The following is a 17784-nucleotide window of genomic DNA, read 5'->3' as shown; positions in this document are numbered from 1 at the left end:
AGTAAACAGGAGAGCATGAGTTCGAATATCACCGGTGCCACGAGAGCCAAGACAAACCTCTCTCTAGTTTTTTGTTTTCGAAGTTTATTTGGAAATACTTTTGATGGTGTCACTGCCCGAACAAGGCGCTGCGCAGGCGCCGTGGCCTAGTTGGTTAAAGCGCCTGTCTAGTTAACAGGAGATCGTGAGTTCAAATCTCACCGGTGCCTCGAGAGTCAAGACAAACCTTTCTCTAGTTTTTTGTTTTCGATGTTTAGTTCAAAATACTTCTGATGGCATCACTGCCTGAAGAAGACGCTGCACAGGCGCCGTGGCTTAGTTGGTTAAAGCGCCTGTCTAGTAAACAGGAGATCATGAGTTCGAATCTCAACGGTGCCTCGAGAGTCAAGGCAACCGTCTCTCTAGTTTTTTGTTTTCGAAGTTTAGTTCGAAATTCTTCTGATGGTGTGACTGCCTTAACAATACGCTGCGCAGTCACCGTGTCTTAGTTTGTTATCTCACCTGTCTAGTAAACAGGAGATAGTGAGCTCGAATCTCACCGGTACCTCGAGAGACAAGACAAATTTCTCTGTAATTTTTTGTTTTCGAAGTATAGTTCGAAATACTTCTGATGGTGTCACTGCCTCAACGAGACGCCGCGCAGGCGCCATGGCTCAGTTGGTTAAAGCGCCTGCCTAGTAAACAAGAGATCGTGAGTTCGAATCTTACCGGTGCTTCGAGAGTAAAGACAAACGTCTCTCTAGTTTTTTGTTTTCGAAGTTTAGTTCGAAATAGTTCTGATGGTGTCACTGCCTAAACAAGACGCTGCGCAGGCGCCGTGGCTTCTTTAGTTAAAGCGCCTGTCTAGTAAACAGGAGATCGTGAGTTCGAATCTCACCGGTGCCTCGAGAGTCAAGACAAACCTTTCTCTAGTTTTTTGTTTTCGAAGTATAGTTCGAAATACTTCTGATGAAGTCACTGCCTGAACAAGACGCTGCGCAGGCGCCGTGGCTTAGTTAGTTAAAGCGCCTGTCTAGTAAACAGGAAAGCGTGAGTTCGAATCTCACCGGTGCCTCGAGAGTCAAGACAAACCTTTCTCTAGTTTTTTGTTTTTGAAGTTTAGTTCAAACTACTTCTGATAACGTCACTGCCTGAACAAGACGCTGCGCAGGCGCCGTGGCTTAGTTGGTTAAAGCGTCGGTCTAGTAAACAGGTGATCATGAGTTCGAATCTCACCGGTGCCTCGAGAGTCAAGGCAACCGTCTCTCTAGTTTTTTGTTTTCGATGTTTAGTTCGAACTTCTTCTGATGGTGTGACTGCCTTAACAAGACGCTGCGCAGGCGCGGTGGCTTAGTTGGTTAAAGCGCCTGTCTAGTAAACAGGACATCGCGAGTTCGAATCTCACATGTGCCTCGAGAGTGAAGACTACCGTCTCTCTAGTTTTTTGTTTTCGAAGTATAGTTCCAAATACTTCTGATGGTGTCACTGCCCGAACAAGACGCTGCGCAGGCACCGTGGCCTCTCTAGTTAAAGCGCCTGTCTAGTAAACAGGAAATCGTGAGTTCGAATCTCACCGGTGCCTCGAGAGTCAAGAGAAACCTTTCTCTAGTTTTTTGTTTTCGAAGTTTAGTTCAAAATACTTCTGATAACGTCACTGCCTGAACAAGACGCTGCGCAGGCGTTGTGGCTTAGTTGGTTAAAGCGCCGCTCTAGTAAACAGGAGATCATCAGTTCGAATCTCAACGGTGCCTCGAGAGTCAAGGCAACCGTCTCTCTAGTTTTTTGTTTTCGATGTTTAGTTCGAACTTTTTCTGATGGTGTGACTGCCTTAACAAGACGCTGCGCAGGCGCCGTGGCTTCTTTAGTTAAAGCGCCTGTCTAGTAAACAAGAGATCGTGAGTTCGAATCTCACCGGTGCCTCGAGAGTCAAGACAAACGTCTTTCTAGTTTTTTGTTTTCGAAGTTTAGTTCGAAATACTTCTGGTGGTGTCACTGCCTGAGCAAGACGCTGCGCAGGCGCCGTGGCTTAGTTGGTTAAAGCGCCTGTCTAGCAAACAGGAGATTATGAGTTCGAATCTCAGCGGTGCCTCGAGAGTCAAGAGAAACGTCTTTCTAGTTTTTTGTTTTCGAAGTTTAGTTCGAAATACTTCTGGTGGTGTCACTGCCTGAGCAAGACGCTGCGCAGGCGCCGTGGCTTAGTTGGTTAAAGCGCCTGTCTAGCAAACAGGAGATTATGAGTTCGAATCTCAGCGGTGCCTCGAGAGTCAAGAGAAACCTTTCTCTAGTTTTTTGTTTTCGAAGTTTAGTTCAAAATACTTCTGATAACGTCACTGCCTGAACAAGACGCTGCGCAGGCGTTGTGGCTTAGTTGGTTAAAGCGCCGCTCTAGTAAACAGGAGATCATCAGTTCGAATCTCAACGGTGCCTCGAGAGTCAAGGCAACCGTCTCTCTAGTTTTTTGTTTTCGAAGTTTAGTTCGAAATTCTTCTGATGGTGTGACTGCCTGAACAAGACGCTGCGCAGGCGCCGTGGCTTCTTTAGTTAAAGCGCCTGTCTAGTAAACAAGAGATCGTGAGTTCGAATCTCACCGGTGCCTCGAGAGTCAAAACAAACGTCTTTCTAGTTTTTTGTTTTCGAAGTTTAGTTCGAAATACTTCTGGTGGTGTCACTGCCTGAGCAAGACGCTGCGCAGGCGCCGTGGCTTAGTTGGTTAAAGCGCCTGTCTAGTAAACAGGAGATTATGAGTTCGAATCTCAGCGGTGCCTCGAGAGTCAAGACAAACGTCTCTCTAGTTTTTTTGTTTTCGAAGTTTATTTCGAAATACTTCTGATGGTGTCACTGCCTGAACAAGACGCTGCGCAGGCACCGTGGCTTAGTTGGTTAAAGCGCCTGTCTAGTAAACAGGAGATCGTGAGTTCGAATCTACCGGTGCCTCGAGAATCAAGACTAACGTCTCTCTAGTTTTTTTGTTTTCGAAGTATAGTTCGAAATACTTCAGATGGTGTCACTGCCTGAACAAGACGCTGCGCAGGCGCCGTGGCTTAGTTAGTTAAAGCGCCTGTCTAGTAAACAGGAGATCGTGAGTTCGAATCTCACCGGTGCCTCGGGAGTCAAGACTAACGTCTCTCTAGTTTTTTTGTTTTCGAAGTTTATATCGAAATACTTCTGATGGTGTCACTGCCTGAACAAAACGCTGCACAGGTGCCGTGGCTTAGTTTGTTAAAGCGCCTGTCAAGAAAACAGGAGATCGTGAGTTCAAATCTCACCGGTGCCTCGAGAGTCAAGACAAACGCCTTTCTAGTTTTTTGATTTCGAAGTTTAGTTCGAAATACTTCTGATGGTGTCACTGCCTGAGCATGACGCTGCGCAGGCGCCGTGGCTAAGTTGGTTAAAGCGCCTGTCTAGTAAACAGGAGATTATGAGTTCGAATCTCAGCGGTGCCTCGAGAGCCAAGACAAACGTCTCTCTAGTTTTTTTGTTTTCGAAGTTTAGTTCGAAATACTTCTGATGGTGTCACTGCCTGAACAAGATGCTGCGGGATCCGTGGCTTAGTTAGTTAAAGCGCCTGTCTTGTACATAGGAGATCGTGAGTTCGAATCTCACCAGTGCTTCGGGAGTCAAGACTGACGTCTCTCTAGTTTTTTGTTTTCGAACATTCATGACTTTTTTGCGCAAACACGTACACGGACACAAGCAAAAGAGGCAAACAACACGGGCGCCCGTGTTTTTTGCCTCTTTTTCTTGTGTCCGTGTACGTCTTTGCGCAAAGAAGTCATGATCGAGTACCAACTCGCCCAACTTTCAGTACTTTTGTTTTCGAAGTTTAGTTGGAAGTACTTCTGATGGTGTCACTGCCTGAGCAAGACGCTGCGCAGGCGCCGTGGCTTAGTTGGTTAAAGCGCCTGTCTAGTAAACAGGAGATCATGAGTTCGAATCTCAGCGGTGCTTCGAGAGTCAAGCAAACGTCTCTCTAGTTTTTTTGTTTTCGAAGTTTAGTTCGAAATACTTCTGATGGTGTCACTGCCTGAACAAGACGCTGCGCAGGCGCCGTGGCTTAGTTGATTAAAGCGCCTGTCTAGTAAACAGGAGATCGTGAGTTCAAATCTCACCGGTGCCTCGAGAGTCAAGACAAACATCTCTCCAGCTTTTTGTTTTCAAAGTTTAGTTTGAAATACTTCTGATGGTATCACTGCCTGAACAACAGGCTGCGCAGGCGCCGTGGCTTAGTTAGTTAAAGCGCCTGTCTAGTAAACAAGAGATTGTGAGTTCGAATCTCACCGGTGCCTCGAGAGTCAAGACTAACGTCTCTCTAGTTTTTTGTTTCCGAAGTATAGTTCGAAATACTTCTGATGGTGTCACTGCCTGAACAAGACACTGCAGGCGCCGTGGCTTAGTTAGTTCAAGCGCCTGTCTGGTAAACAGGAGATCGTGAGTTCGAATCTTACCGGTGCCTCGGGAGTCAAGACTGACGTCTCTCTAGTTTTTGTTTTCGAACAGTCATGACTTTCTTGCGCAAACACGTACACGGACAAAAGCAAAAGAGGCAAACAACACGGGCGCCCGTGTTGTTTGCCTCTTTTTCTTGTGCCCGTGTACGTCTTTGCGCAAAGAAGTCATGATCGAGTACCAACTCGCCCAACTTTCAGTACTTTTGTTTTCGAAGTTTAGTTCGAAATAGTTCTGATGGTGTCACTGCCTGAACAAAACGCTGCGCAGGCGCCGTGGCTTAGTTAGTTAAAGCGCCTTTCTTGTAAACAGGAGATCGTGAGTTCGAATCTCACCGGTGCCTCGAGAGTCAAGACTAACGTCTCTCTAGTTTTTTGTTTTCGAAGTATAGTTCGAAATACTTCTGATGGTGTCACTGCCTGAACAAGACGCTGCGCAGGCGCCGTGGCTTAGTTAGTTAAAGCGCCGCTCTAGTAAACAGGAGATCATGAGTTCGAATCTCACCGGTGCCTCGAGAGTCAAGGCAACCGTCTCTCTAGTTTTTTGTTTTCGAAGTTTAGTTCGAAATTCTTCTGATGGTGTGACTGCCTGAACAAGACGCTGCGCAGGCGCCGTGGCTTCTTTAGTTAAAGCGCCTGTCTAGTAAACAGGAGATCGTGAGTTCGAATCTCACCGGTGCCTCGAGAGTCAAGACAAAACTCTCTCTAGTTTTTTTGTTTTCGAAGTTTAGTTCGAAATACTTCTGATGGTGTCACTGCCTGAACAAGACGCTGCGCAGGCGCCGTGGCTTAGTTGGTTGAAGCGCCTGTCTAGTAAACAGGAGATCGTGAGTTCGAATCTACCGGTGCCTCGAGAGTCAAGACAAACGTCTCTCTAGATTTTTTGTTTTCGAAGTATAGTTCAAAATACTTCAGATGGTGCCACGGCCTGAACAAGACGCTGCGCAGGCGCCGTGGCCTAGTTAGTTAAAGCGCCTGTCTAGTAAACAGGAGATTGTCAGTTCGAACCTCACCGGTGCCTCGGGAGTCAAGACTAACGTCTCTCTAGTTTTTTTTGTTTTCGAAGTTTATTTCGAAATACTTCTGATGGTGTCACTGCCTGAACAAGACGTTGCACAGGTGCCATGGCTTAGTTGGTTAAAGCGCCTGTCAAGAAAACAGGAGATCGTGAGTTCAAATCTCACCGGTGCCTCGAGAGTCAAGACTGACGTCTCTCTAGTTTTTTGTTTTCGAACATTCATGACTTTTTTGCGCAAACACGTACACGGACACAAGCAAAAGAGGCAAACAACACGGGCGCCCGTGTTGTTTGCCTCTTTTTCTTGTGTCCGTGTACGTCTTTGCGCAAAGATCGATTACCAACTCGCCCAACTTTCAGTACTTTTGTTTTCGAAGTTTAGTTCGAAATACTTCTGATGGTGTCACTGCCTGAACAAAACGCTGCGCAGGCGCCGTGGCTTAGTTAGTTAAAGCGCCTTTCTAGTAAACAGGAGATCGTGAGTTCGAATCTCAGCGGTGCCTCGAGAGTCAAGACAAACGTCTCTCTAGTTTTTTTTTGTTTTCGAAGTTTAGTTCGAAATACTTCTGATGGTGTCACTGCCTGAACAAGACGCTGCGCAGGCGCCGTGGCTTAGTTGGTTAAAGCGCCTGCTTAGTAAACAGGGGATCGTGAGTTCGAATCTCACCGGTGCCTCGAGAGTCAAGACTAACGTCTCTCTAGTTTTTTTGTTTTCGAAGTATAGTTCGAAATACTTCAGATAGTGTCACTGCCTGAACAAGATGCTGCGCAGGCGCCGTGGCTTAGTTAGTTAAAGCGCCTGTCTAGTAAACAGGAGATTGTGAGTTCGAATCTCACCGGTGCCTCGGGAGTCAAGACTAACGTCTCTCTAATTTTTTGTTTTCGAAGTTTAGTTCCAAATACTTCTGATGGTGTCACTGCCTGAACAAGACGCTGCGCAGGCGCCGTGGTTTCTCTAGTTAAAGCGCCTGTCTAGTAAACAGGAGATCGTGAGTTCGAATCTCACCGGTGCCTCGAGAGTCAAGACAAAACTCCCTCTAGTTTTTTATTTTTGAAGTATAACATAAAATGCTTCTAATGGTGTCACTGCCTGAAGAAGATGCTGCGCAGTCACCGTGTCTTAGTTCGTTATCTCACCTGTCTAGTAAACAGGAGATAGTGAGCTCGAATCTCATCTGTACCTCGAGAAACAAGACAAATTTCTCTAATTTTTTGTTTTTGAAGTATAGTTCGAAATACTTCTAATGATATCACTGCCTCAACGAGACGCCACGCAGGCGCCATGGCTTAGTTGGTTAAAGCGCCTGGCTAGTAAACAAGAGATCGTGAGTTCGAATCTCACCGGTGCTTCGAGAGTAAAGACAAACGTCTCTCTAGTTTTTTGTTTTCGAAGTTTATTTCGAAATACTTCTGATGGTGTCACTGCCTGAACAAGACGCTGCGCAGGCGCCGTGGCTTCTTTAGTTAAAGAGCCTGTCTAGTAAACAGGAGATCGTGAGTTCGAATCTCACCGGTGCCTCGAGAGTCAAGACAAACGTCTTTCTAGTTTTTTGATTTCGAAGTTTAGTTCGAAATACTTCTGATGGTGTCACTGCCTGAGCAAGACGCTGCGCAGGCGCCGTGGCTTAGTTGGTTAAAGCACCTGTCTAGTAAACAGGAGATTATGAGTTCGAATCTCAGCGGTGCCTTGAGAGTCAAGACAAACGTCTCTCTAGTTTTTTTGTCTTCGAAGTATAGTTCGAAATACTTCTGATGGTGTCACTGCCTGAACAAGATGCTGCGGGCGCCGTGGCTTAGTTAGTTAAAGCGCCTGTCTGGTACATAGAAGATCGTGAGTTCGAATCTCACCAGTGCTTCGGGAGTCAAGACTGACGTCTCTCTAGTTTTTTGTTTTCGAACATTCATGACTTTTTTGCGCAAACACGTACACGGACACAAGCAAAAGAGGCAAACAACACGGGCGCCCGTGTTTTTTGCCTCTTTTTCTTGTGTCCGTGTACGTCTTTGCGCAAAGAAGTCATGATCGAGTACCAACTCGCCCAACTTTCAGTACTTTTGTTTTCGAAGTTTAGTTGGAAATACTTCTGATGGTGTCACTGCCTGAGCAAGACGCTGCGCAGGCGCCGTGGCTTAGTTGGTTAAAGCGCCTGTCTAGTAAACAGGAGATCATGAGTTCGAATCTCAGCGGTGCTTCGAGAGTCAAGCAAACGTCTCTCTAGTTTTTTTGTTTTCGAAGTTTAGTTCGAAATACTTCTGATGGTGTCACTGCCTGAACAAGACGCTGCGCAGGCGCCGTGGCTTAGTTGGTTAAAGCGCCTGTCTAGTAAACAGGAGATCGTGAGTTCAAATCTCACCGGTGCCTCGAGAGTCAAGACAAACATCTCTCCAGCTTTTTGTTTTCAAAGTTTAGTTTGAAATACTTCTGATGGTATCACTGCCTGAACAACAGGCGGCGCAGGCGCCGTGGCTTAGTTGGTTAAAGCGCCTGTCTAGCAAACAGGAGATCATGAGTTCGAATCTCACCGGTGCCTCGAGAGTCAAGACTAACGTCTCTCTCGTTTTTTGTTTTCGAAGTATAGTTCGAAATACTTCTGATGGTGTCACTGCCTGAACAAGACGCTGCAGGCGCAGTGGCCTAGTTAGTTAAAGCGCCTGTCTGGTAAACAGGAGATCGTGAGTTCGAATCTTACCGGTGCCTCGGGAGTCAAGACTGACGTCTCTCTAGCTTTTCTTTTCGAACAGTCATGACTTTTTTACGCAAACACGTACACGGACACAAGCAAAAGAGGCAAACAACACGGGCGCGCGTGTTGTTTGCCTCTTTTTCTTGTGTCCGTGTACGTCTTTGCGCAAAGAATTCATGATCGAGTACCAACTCGCCCAACTTTCAGTACTTTTGTTTTCGAAGTTTAGTTCGAAATACTTCTGATGGTGTCACTGCCTGAACAAAACGCTGCGCAGGAGCCGTGGCTTAGTTAGTCAAAGCGCCTTTCTAGTAAACAGGAGATCGTGAGTTCGAATCTCACCGGTGCCTCGAGAGTCAAGAATAACGTCTCTCTAGTTTTGTTTTCGAAGTATAGTTCGAAATACTTCTCATGGTGCCACTGTCTGAACAAGACGCTGCGCAGGCGCCGTGGCTTAGTTAGTTAAAGCGCCTGTCTAGTAAACAGGAAATCGTGAGTTCGAATCTACCGGTGCCTCGAGAGTCAAGACAAACGTCTCTCTAGATTTTTTGTTTTCGAAGTATAGTTCAAAATACTTCAGATGGTGCCACGGCCTGAACAAGACGCTGCGCAGGCGCCGTGGCCTAGTTAGTTAAAGCGCCTGTCTAGTAAACAGGAGATTGTCAGTTCGAATCTCACCGGTGCCTCGGGAGTCAAGACTAACGTCTCTCTAGTTTTTTTTGTTTTCGAAGTTTATTTCGAAATACTTCTGATGGTGTCACTGCCTGAACAAGACGTTGCACAGGTGCCATGGCTTAGTTGGTTAAAGCGCCTGTCAAGAAAACAGGAGATCGTGAGTTCAAATCTCACCGGTGCCTCGAGAGTCAAGACTGACGTCTCTCTAGTTTTTTGTTTTCGAACATTCATGACTTTTTTGCGCAAACACGTACACGGACACAAGCAAAAGAGGCAAACAACACGGGCGCCCGTGTTGTTTGCCTCTTTTTCTTGTGTCCGTGTACGTCTTTGCGCAAAGATCGATTACCAACTCGCCCAACTTTCAGTACTTTTGTTTTCGAAGTTTAGTTCGAAATACTTCTGATGGTGTCACTGCCTGAACAAAACGCTGCGCAGGCGCCGTGGCTTAGTTAGTTAAAGCGCCTTTCTAGTAAACAGGAGATCGTGAGTTCGAATCTCAGCGGTGCCTCGAGAGTCAAGACAAACGTCTCTCTAGTTTTTTTTTGTTTTCGAAGTTTAGTTCGAAATACTTCTGATGGTGTCACTGCCTGAACAAGACGCTGCGCAGGCGCCGTGGCTTAGTTGGTTAAAGCGCCTGCTTAGTAAACAGGGGATCGTGAGTTCGAATCTCACCGGTGCCTCGAGAGTCAAGACTAACGTCTCTCTAGTTTTTTTGTTTTCGAAGTATAGTTCGAAATACTTCAGATAGTGTCACTGCCTGAACAAGATGCTGCGCAGGCGCCGTGGCTTAGTTAGTTAAAGCGCCTGTCTAGTAAACAGGAGATTGTGAGTTCGAATCTCACCGGTGCCTCGGGAGTCAAGACTAACGTCTCTCTAATTTTTTGTTTTCGAAGTTTAGTTCCAAATACTTCTGATGGTGTCACTGCCTGAACAAGACGCTGCGCAGGCGCCGTGGTTTCTCTAGTTAAAGCGCCTGTCTAGTAAACAGGAGATCGTGAGTTCGAATCTCACCGGTGCCTCGAGAGTCAAGACAAAACTCCCTCTAGTTTTTTATTTTTGAAGTATAACATAAAATGCTTCTAATGGTGTCACTGCCTGAAGAAGATGCTGCGCAGTCACCGTGTCTTAGTTCGTTATCTCACCTGTCTAGTAAACAGGAGATAGTGAGCTCGAATCTCATCTGTACCTCGAGAAACAAGACAAATTTCTCTAATTTTTTGTTTTTGAAGTATAGTTCGAAATACTTCTAATGATATCACTGCCTCAACGAGACGCCACGCAGGCGCCATGGCTTAGTTGGTTAAAGCGCCTGGCTAGTAAACAAGAGATCGTGAGTTCGAATCTCACCGGTGCTTCGAGAGTAAAGACAAACGTCTCTCTAGTTTTTTGTTTTCGAAGTTTATTTCGAAATACTTCTGATGGTGTCACTGCCTGAACAAGACGCTGCGCAGGCGCCGTGGCTTCTTTAGTTAAAGAGCCTGTCTAGTAAACAGGAGATCGTGAGTTCGAATCTCACCGGTGCCTCGAGAGTCAAGACAAACGTCTTTCTAGTTTTTTGATTTCGAAGTTTAGTTCGAAATACTTCTGATGGTGTCACTGCCTGAGCAAGACGCTGCGCAGGCGCCGTGGCTTAGTTGGTTAAAGCACCTGTCTAGTAAACAGGAGATTATGAGTTCGAATCTCAGCGGTGCCTTGAGAGTCAAGACAAACGTCTCTCTAGTTTTTTTGTCTTCGAAGTATAGTTCGAAATACTTCTGATGGTGTCACTGCCTGAACAAGATGCTGCGGGCGCCGTGGCTTAGTTAGTTAAAGCGCCTGTCTGGTACATAGAAGATCGTGAGTTCGAATCTCACCAGTGCTTCGGGAGTCAAGACTGACGTCTCTCTAGTTTTTTGTTTTCGAACATTCATGACTTTTTTGCGCAAACACGTACACGGACACAAGCAAAAGAGGCAAACAACACGGGCGCCCGTGTTTTTTGCCTCTTTTTCTTGTGTCCGTGTACGTCTTTGCGCAAAGAAGTCATGATCGAGTACCAACTCGCCCAACTTTCAGTACTTTTGTTTTCGAAGTTTAGTTGGAAATACTTCTGATGGTGTCACTGCCTGAGCAAGACGCTGCGCAGGCGCCGTGGCTTAGTTGGTTAAAGCGCCTGTCTAGTAAACAGGAGATCATGAGTTCGAATCTCAGCGGTGCTTCGAGAGTCAAGCAAACGTCTCTCTAGTTTTTTTGTTTTCGAAGTTTAGTTCGAAATACTTCTGATGGTGTCACTGCCTGAACAAGACGCTGCGCAGGCGCCGTGGCTTAGTTGGTTAAAGCGCCTGTCTAGTAAACAGGAGATCGTGAGTTCAAATCTCACCGGTGCCTCGAGAGTCAAGACAAACATCTCTCCAGCTTTTTGTTTTCAAAGTTTAGTTTGAAAAACTTCTGATGGTATCACTGCCTGAACAACAGGCGGCGCAGGCGCCGTGGCTTAGTTGGTTAAAGCGCCTGTCTAGCAAACAGGAGATCATGAGTTCGAATCTCACCGGTGCCTCGAGAGTCAAGACTAACGTCTCTCTCGTTTTTTGTTTTCGAAGTATAGTTCGAAATACTTCTGATGGTGTCACTGCCTGAACAAGACGCTGCAGGCGCAGTGGCCTAGTTAGTTAAAGCGCCTGTCTGGTAAACAGGAGATCGTGAGTTCGAATCTTACCGGTGCCTCGGGAGTCAAGACTGACGTCTCTCTAGCTTTTCTTTTCGAACAGTCATGACTTTTTTACGCAAACACGTACACGGACACAAGCAAAAGAGGCAAACAACACGGGCGCGCGTGTTGTTTGCCTCTTTTTCTTGTGTCCGTGTACGTCTTTGCGCAAAGAATTCATGATCGAGTACCAACTCGCCCAACTTTCAGTACTTTTGTTTTCGAAGTTTAGTTCGAAATACTTCTGATGGTGTCACTGCCTGAACAAAACGCTGCGCAGGAGCCGTGGCTTAGTTAGTCAAAGCGCCTTTCTAGTAAACAGGAGATCGTGAGTTCGAATCTCACCGGTGCCTCGAGAGTCAAGAATAACGTCTCTCTAGTTTTTGTTTTCGAAGTATAGTTCGAAATACTTCTCATGGTGCCACTGTCTGAACAAGACGCTGCGCAGGCGCCGTGGCTTAGTTAGTTAAAGCGCCTGTCTAGTAAACAGGAAATCGTGAGTTCGAATCTCACCGGTGCCTCGGGAGTCAAGACTAACGTCTCTCGAGTTTTTTGTTTTCGAAGTTTATTTCGAAATACTTTTGATGGTGTCACTGCCCGAACAAGGCGCTGCGCAGGCGCCGTAGCTTAGTTGGTTGAAGCGCCGGTCTAGTAAACAGGAGATCGTGAGCTCGAATCTCACCGGTGCCTCGGGCGTCAAGACTAACGTCTCTCCAGTTTTTTGTTTTCGAAGTTTAGTTCGAAATACTTCTGATGGTGTCACTGCCTGAACAAGACGCTGCACAGGTGCCGTGGCTTAGTTGGTTAAAGCGCCTGTCTAGTAAACAGGAGATCGTGAGTTCAAATCTCACCGGTGCCTCGAGAGTCAAGACAAACATCTCTCTAGCTTTTTGTTTTCGAAGTTTAGTTCGAAATACTTTTGATGGTGTCACTGCCTGACCAACAGGCTGCGCAAGCGCCGTGGCTTAGTACATTCTGCTTCTGGTCACCGACGCGTGCGGACGCAGGATGGCAGGCTCCTCATGAGCTGTTACAGCGGCCGACGCTGGCCGCGGTTTCTCGTGCACATCGCTTCCCAAGGACTACCGTTTAATTCTGCCACCACTGCCCACAGGAGAAGGACTCAGACGCACGTTGGTTCTGCACTGCGACATCGCAGCGCGTCCGTACGGGATTAACGACTTCCGAAAGCCGCTCAAGGAACTAGGCATCATTCAAGAGGTAAGCGGCATAGGAGCGTATCAGATGTCGCACGTCTGGCTTCTTAATATGAAGACAGATGAAGCCAAGAAGATAGTTCTGGACGCTGGCCTACTCTCCGTGAAAGACCGGCCCTGCGTCGTCGTCGACCCAGAAAGGCAAGAGGTGCGTCTCAAGTTGCATTGGGTAGCCTTTGACGTCAACGCAGAGACTGTACGGCGTGCTTTCCGGGAGTACGGTGAAGTGAAAGAAGTTATCAGCGACAAGTGGAGAGACGAAGACTTCGAAGGAGTTGAGTCAACCACAAGATTCGTTCGGCTACTACTCAAAGAAGGCGTTACTACGGATCGCATACCCCACCAGATGCGTCTCGGAAGCGGCATGGCACTGGTGGTCGTGCCAGGAAGAGCACCGCTGTGCCTGCGTTGCCGGAACACGGGACACATTCGTCGCGACTGCAGGGTGCCCAGGTGCGCTGGTTGTCGCGCTTTTGGGCATGAGCAGGCGGACTGTACTCGTTCCTATGCCAGTGCAGCAAGTCGAGCAACAAATGCCGACCACAGTGAATTGCTCATGGATGAAGAGGAAGCAGAGAGGGCCGCGGCGTCGAAGGCAGGAGAGGAGGCGTCTCATGCAGTGGCGACCAGCGAGGAAAAGACGGAGACACCTAAGCAAGACGCAGGCACAGATGAAAATACGGTTGTGGGCACTCCAACGCCACGGCGTTCGACTCAAATGGAAACCCAGCACAAGGCTGAACCAGTCATCGGGTCCGACGCTACTTCGGACATGGATACAGTTGAAGCTACGCCAGTAAAGCGCCGCCTGAATGAGGGAGACGCGGCGTCCCAGCAGCGTCTGACCCAGGAAGATCAAGGGCAGTGGCGAGTGGCTGGATCCAAAAAGTCTCGGGGTGCTGGCCGCCTGCGTTCGTCGTCGCTTTCACGCGGCGGCGACGGGACGACGCCGTGAGCGTCGGCCGGACAGTTGTTTAGGTGTTGGTAAGGTAAGCGTCTTTCGCTCGGCTTTCTCTCATCACGATGACGACGATTAGATTGGCGACGCTAAATGTACGTGGGCTTTCAGCCAAACGGCGGCAAAACCAGCTTTACCGCCTGATTATAGAACAAGATCTGGACATCGTCGCTGTACAGGAAACTAAAGTAGAGAGTGAAGAGCACGCTGAGCGAATGGTGCAGCCTTTCACGAGAGTGTTTGATGTGTGCGTTTGTCACGCGGTAGGTGCGTCTGCAGGTTGCCTCTTGTTAATTCGGCAGAGCCTAAATGCGAAAGTGGAGTCTGTAACTACCTGCGAGGCGGGTCGTTTTATTATATGTGATTTATCCCTACCAAGAGAAAAATGGAGAGTAATCTGTGTGTACGCACCCACTGTGATTCAAGATCGAAAGGAGTTTTTTGAAAAACTTGATGTGTATTTAAAATGTGAACGTAAACTAATTTTGGCTGGGGATTTCAACTGCGTTTGTTCGAGTATAGATAAATCAAGTTCCAGGTCATACAGAGATTCAAGCACTGCCGTTCTAATTGATATGGTGGCGAAAGCTCAGCTAGAGGACGTGGGTGAATGTCTTTGCAGTGGAAAAGGGGTTATGTTTACCCACTTTCAGCGTTCAAGCCATGCTAGACTTGACAGAGTATATGTGTCTTCCGAAATCATTCCTTCGTGCCATGATTACAGAGTTACACCTGTTACGTTTAGTGATCATTGTTTGGTTTCATTCTCAATGGGTAAACATAAAAGGAATAACAAAAATTTCTCTTGGGACCTCTGGAAATTTAATGTAAAGCTACTAAAAGATGAAGAGTTTAATCGGATTTTTCTAGAGGGCATAGACGACTTAGCAAATAGAACACTTGAATCCTGGGGACATAAGTGGGAAATATTTAAACAGACCATTAAACTGAAAGCACTTGAGAGGGCCAGTATCCTGAGACATGCTGAAAAAGAACTTGAAGTGCGTTTGCGTGAAAACTTGCAACAGTTAGTAGTGGATGAATGTACTCAGGCCGGAACATTTTCAGAGGAGATAAACATAACTAAACAGAAGCTAGAGGTGATAGACCAAGAACGTTATCGTGGAGCTTTGATTCGAGCTCGAGCAGAAAACTTGGTAGCGGGAGAAATGCCAACAAAACGAGCTCTTGGAGCTGAGAAGAGACATGCCTGTAAGAATGAAATAAGAGAAATAGAATATAAAGGAACAAGGTGCCATACGAAAGAAGCAATAGCCGGTGCTTTTTTCGAATATTACAAAGAGTTATTCACACCAACCAGTGTACACGCAGAACGTTTTAATAGCGATTTCATTTCATTAATGCCAAGACTTGATGACGAAAGAAAGAAAATTTTAGAATTGCCTATAACAGAGCGAGAAGTTGAAAAAGCGATTGATAAGTTAAACAATGGTAAGTCTCCAGGACCAGATGGCCTTAGTGCTGCAGTGTACAAGGAATTCAAACACGTAGTTTCACCTATTTTGAGGGAGGTATTTAACGAGGCTTTCAAGTGTAAACAACTTCCACCATCGTTTTTGTCAGCCCACACGGTCTTAATACCTAAAACAGAAGATCCCGCGAAGTTAAGAAGTGTTACTGCTTATAGACCAATTAGCCTAACTAATGTTGACTATAAAATATTGATGAAAATATTGGCCAGAAGACTCCAGACAGTTATGACAAAACTGATTGGGCCCCACCAAACTTGTGGCATAAAGGGAAGGAAAATAATGACCAACATAAACATAGCACGATCAATCCTAGAAAGTTGTGACGTTATGCATCTCAATGTTGCCATGCTTCAAATTGACCTCGAAAAGGCATTTGATCGCGTGCCGCACGACGTGCTCCTTTCATTACTTGAGCACATTAACGTAGGGAGTTTGATTAGCGAAGGAGTGCGCATGGCTTACACTGGATGCACGACGAGATTGGTATTAAATAAAACTGCGGGTGAGCGTATACCTGTGCTGTGGTCAGTAAGACAGGGGTGTCCACTATCGCCCCTGCTTTTTGCTATTTTCATTGAACCTTTCTGCTTAAGTGTAATTAATAACCCTGCAATAAGCGGCTTTAAACTGCATGAAGCTGAGGTTAGCCTCCTCGCATACGCAGACGACATTGCAGTTTTCTGTACAAATTATGAGAGTATAATGCATGCTGTAAATGCCGTGAAAACCTTTTGCCGGGCGAGTGGTAGTGCCGTGAACTGGGATAAGTGCCTTGGCTTTTGGCATGGGGAATGGGACGTCACGCCAAGAGTATTTCTAAACATTAAATGGCAGAAAACACCAGTGAAGTATTTAGGAGTGCCGCTGGAGTTCTATCATGACAGTGAACCGTATTGGAAAAAAGAAACACAGGCATTGCGCAATGATGTAGAAAAATGGAAAGGTTGGGGTATTTCGATATTCGCACGGGCCACAACATGCAACTTGTTTCTGGTGAGCAAGCTGTGGTACGTAATGCAGGTTTTGCACTGCAGTAGAATAAGTGTACAGAAAATACACAGAGTATTTGCAATTTTCATATGGAGCTCTGTATGGGAAAGATCAAGCCGCACAAACCTTTTCAGAAAAGTTAGAGATGGTGGACTCGGATTAGTTCATTTGTACATAAGACAACTTGTCAATCGTTTCCTTTTTCTGCGTGATGTGGATGACCCCTTTTTGAGAACTGTTATACAACTAAGGTTATCTAGAGTGCTGCCGGGATTTCTCGTATCATCATCAAATATGCAAGGACCAATACAAGGGTATTTAAAAGAAGTTGTTTCGTCTTTCCGCTTTTTGTCAGTAAGATTTTCGTTAGAGTATCTGGCTGAAGTGCCACGTAAAAAATTGTATAGAGACCTTGTCGATGTTTTACTGCCTGTTCCATTGTACCGTCAGCTATATTGTGCAGGCCCAGGACAGGATGTTCTGAAACGTGTTAAAAGAATGCTTGTAGCGCCAGGGGTCAAAACTTTTTTCTTTAAATTACATACTGGTACCTTACCAGTTAAAACGTGGTTGCAGGATAAGGGAATATTCGTGCCATGGAGCACAAATTGCCACTTGTGTAATAAACCGGAAACAATTGAACACGTGTTTATAGATTGCTGGAGCGGGGTCTTTTTCTGGGATATACTGCAAAGAACCTTGAAAAAAGAATTACCGTTAAGTCCACATGGCATCCGTTTTCTTTCGGTTAAAAACGAGGCAGGTGTACCTTATGATCTTATCATGCTTCTGGGCCTGCACAGTATATGGAAAACCCGATGTGCCTTTGAAAACGCGGATGTAGAAGTGCTAGCTGTGCGCCAATATTTTTGCAATTCTGTGTGCCATTTTCTTGAAATGCTGAAAAGCCAAGAGGATGTGCCAGACTGGATTGGGTGCATTGAGCGATTGTTACGAATGCCCAAGTATTGATTAATAGTCAGCCAAGAGCTGACGGTACCTCAATGAACTCTGTGGGTGTATTTTGTGACGCACTTGAATATGGACCCATATGTAAATATGTAAAATGTGAACAGTCATGATTTGCAAGGCAATAAAGAAAAAAAAAAAAAAAACAGGCGGCGTGGCTTAGTTGGTTAAAGCGCCTGTCTAGTAAACAGGAGATCATGAGTTCGAATCTCAACGGTGCCTCGAGAGTCAAGGCAACCGTCTCTCTAGTTTTTTGTTTTCGAAGTTTAGTTCGAAATTCTTCTGATGGTGTGACTGCCTTAACAATACGCTGCGCAGTCACCGTGTCTTAGTTTGTTATCTCACCTGTCTAGTAAACAGGAGCTGGTGAGCTCGAATCTCACCGGTACCTCGAGAGACAAGACAAATTTCTCTGTAATTTTTTGTTTTCGAAGTATAGTTCGAAATACTTCTAATGGTGTCACTGCCTCAACGAGACGCCGCGCAGGTGCCATGGCTCAGTTGGTTAAAGCGCCTGCCTAGTAAACAAGAGATCGTGAGTTCGAATCTCACCGGTGCTTCGAGAGTAAAGACAAACGTCTCTCTAGTTTTTTGTTTTCGAAGTATAGTTCGAAATACTTCTGATGAAGTCACTGCCTGAACAAGACGCTGCGCAGGCGCCGTGGCT

The 17784-nt window shown here is 46.2% G+C and overlaps 26 non-coding genes across 26 annotated transcripts; all 26 read left to right on the top strand.

The window, feature by feature from the left end:
- Positions 1-304: 304 nt before the first annotated feature.
- Positions 305-378, top strand: TRNAT-AGU (transfer RNA threonine (anticodon AGU)). The gene has a single exon. It is a non-coding gene; the product is annotated as a tRNA-Thr (tRNA).
- A 1616-nt stretch (positions 379-1994) lies between these two features.
- Positions 1995-2068, top strand: TRNAA-AGC (transfer RNA alanine (anticodon AGC)). The gene has a single exon. It is a non-coding gene; the product is annotated as a tRNA-Ala (tRNA).
- Positions 2069-2163: 95 nt separating this feature from the next.
- TRNAA-AGC (transfer RNA alanine (anticodon AGC)) lies at positions 2164-2237 on the top strand. Its single transcript has one exon. It is a non-coding gene; the product is annotated as a tRNA-Ala (tRNA).
- Positions 2238-2670: 433 nt separating this feature from the next.
- Positions 2671-2744, top strand: TRNAT-AGU (transfer RNA threonine (anticodon AGU)). Its single transcript has one exon. It is a non-coding gene; the product is annotated as a tRNA-Thr (tRNA).
- Positions 2745-3009: 265 nt separating this feature from the next.
- Positions 3010-3083, top strand: TRNAT-AGU (transfer RNA threonine (anticodon AGU)). The gene has a single exon. It is a non-coding gene; the product is annotated as a tRNA-Thr (tRNA).
- A 96-nt stretch (positions 3084-3179) lies between these two features.
- Positions 3180-3253, top strand: TRNAS-AGA (transfer RNA serine (anticodon AGA)). Its single transcript has one exon. It is a non-coding gene; the product is annotated as a tRNA-Ser (tRNA).
- Positions 3254-3348: 95 nt separating this feature from the next.
- On the top strand, positions 3349-3422 carry TRNAT-AGU (transfer RNA threonine (anticodon AGU)). The gene has a single exon. It is a non-coding gene; the product is annotated as a tRNA-Thr (tRNA).
- A 431-nt stretch (positions 3423-3853) lies between these two features.
- TRNAT-AGU (transfer RNA threonine (anticodon AGU)) lies at positions 3854-3927 on the top strand. The gene has a single exon. It is a non-coding gene; the product is annotated as a tRNA-Thr (tRNA).
- Positions 3928-4022: 95 nt separating this feature from the next.
- Positions 4023-4096, top strand: TRNAT-AGU (transfer RNA threonine (anticodon AGU)). Its single transcript has one exon. It is a non-coding gene; the product is annotated as a tRNA-Thr (tRNA).
- Positions 4097-4358: 262 nt separating this feature from the next.
- Positions 4359-4432, top strand: TRNAT-GGU (transfer RNA threonine (anticodon GGU)). Its single transcript has one exon. It is a non-coding gene; the product is annotated as a tRNA-Thr (tRNA).
- Positions 4433-4694: 262 nt separating this feature from the next.
- Positions 4695-4768, top strand: TRNAT-UGU (transfer RNA threonine (anticodon UGU)). Its single transcript has one exon. It is a non-coding gene; the product is annotated as a tRNA-Thr (tRNA).
- Positions 4769-5542: 774 nt separating this feature from the next.
- TRNAS-AGA (transfer RNA serine (anticodon AGA)) lies at positions 5543-5616 on the top strand. The gene has a single exon. It is a non-coding gene; the product is annotated as a tRNA-Ser (tRNA).
- A 427-nt stretch (positions 5617-6043) lies between these two features.
- TRNAT-AGU (transfer RNA threonine (anticodon AGU)) lies at positions 6044-6117 on the top strand. Its single transcript has one exon. It is a non-coding gene; the product is annotated as a tRNA-Thr (tRNA).
- Positions 6118-6213: 96 nt separating this feature from the next.
- On the top strand, positions 6214-6287 carry TRNAT-AGU (transfer RNA threonine (anticodon AGU)). The gene has a single exon. It is a non-coding gene; the product is annotated as a tRNA-Thr (tRNA).
- Positions 6288-7056: 769 nt separating this feature from the next.
- TRNAT-AGU (transfer RNA threonine (anticodon AGU)) lies at positions 7057-7130 on the top strand. The gene has a single exon. It is a non-coding gene; the product is annotated as a tRNA-Thr (tRNA).
- A 431-nt stretch (positions 7131-7561) lies between these two features.
- TRNAT-AGU (transfer RNA threonine (anticodon AGU)) lies at positions 7562-7635 on the top strand. Its single transcript has one exon. It is a non-coding gene; the product is annotated as a tRNA-Thr (tRNA).
- Positions 7636-7730: 95 nt separating this feature from the next.
- TRNAT-AGU (transfer RNA threonine (anticodon AGU)) lies at positions 7731-7804 on the top strand. Its single transcript has one exon. It is a non-coding gene; the product is annotated as a tRNA-Thr (tRNA).
- Positions 7805-7899: 95 nt separating this feature from the next.
- TRNAA-AGC (transfer RNA alanine (anticodon AGC)) lies at positions 7900-7973 on the top strand. Its single transcript has one exon. It is a non-coding gene; the product is annotated as a tRNA-Ala (tRNA).
- A 936-nt stretch (positions 7974-8909) lies between these two features.
- On the top strand, positions 8910-8983 carry TRNAS-AGA (transfer RNA serine (anticodon AGA)). The gene has a single exon. It is a non-coding gene; the product is annotated as a tRNA-Ser (tRNA).
- A 427-nt stretch (positions 8984-9410) lies between these two features.
- On the top strand, positions 9411-9484 carry TRNAT-AGU (transfer RNA threonine (anticodon AGU)). Its single transcript has one exon. It is a non-coding gene; the product is annotated as a tRNA-Thr (tRNA).
- Positions 9485-9580: 96 nt separating this feature from the next.
- TRNAT-AGU (transfer RNA threonine (anticodon AGU)) lies at positions 9581-9654 on the top strand. Its single transcript has one exon. It is a non-coding gene; the product is annotated as a tRNA-Thr (tRNA).
- Positions 9655-10423: 769 nt separating this feature from the next.
- On the top strand, positions 10424-10497 carry TRNAT-AGU (transfer RNA threonine (anticodon AGU)). The gene has a single exon. It is a non-coding gene; the product is annotated as a tRNA-Thr (tRNA).
- A 431-nt stretch (positions 10498-10928) lies between these two features.
- Positions 10929-11002, top strand: TRNAT-AGU (transfer RNA threonine (anticodon AGU)). The gene has a single exon. It is a non-coding gene; the product is annotated as a tRNA-Thr (tRNA).
- A 95-nt stretch (positions 11003-11097) lies between these two features.
- On the top strand, positions 11098-11171 carry TRNAT-AGU (transfer RNA threonine (anticodon AGU)). Its single transcript has one exon. It is a non-coding gene; the product is annotated as a tRNA-Thr (tRNA).
- A 95-nt stretch (positions 11172-11266) lies between these two features.
- Positions 11267-11340, top strand: TRNAA-AGC (transfer RNA alanine (anticodon AGC)). Its single transcript has one exon. It is a non-coding gene; the product is annotated as a tRNA-Ala (tRNA).
- A 935-nt stretch (positions 11341-12275) lies between these two features.
- On the top strand, positions 12276-12349 carry TRNAT-AGU (transfer RNA threonine (anticodon AGU)). Its single transcript has one exon. It is a non-coding gene; the product is annotated as a tRNA-Thr (tRNA).
- The last annotated feature ends 5435 nt before the right edge of the window (positions 12350-17784 follow it).

This window comes from Rhipicephalus microplus, unplaced genomic scaffold, assembly GCF_043290135.1.
Source record: "Rhipicephalus microplus isolate Deutch F79 unplaced genomic scaffold, USDA_Rmic scaffold_62, whole genome shotgun sequence".
Lineage (NCBI taxonomy): Eukaryota > Metazoa > Arthropoda > Arachnida > Ixodida > Ixodidae > Rhipicephalus > Rhipicephalus microplus.
Note: the sequence above shows the minus strand (reverse complement) of the source record. Positions and strands in the feature narration are given on the sequence as shown.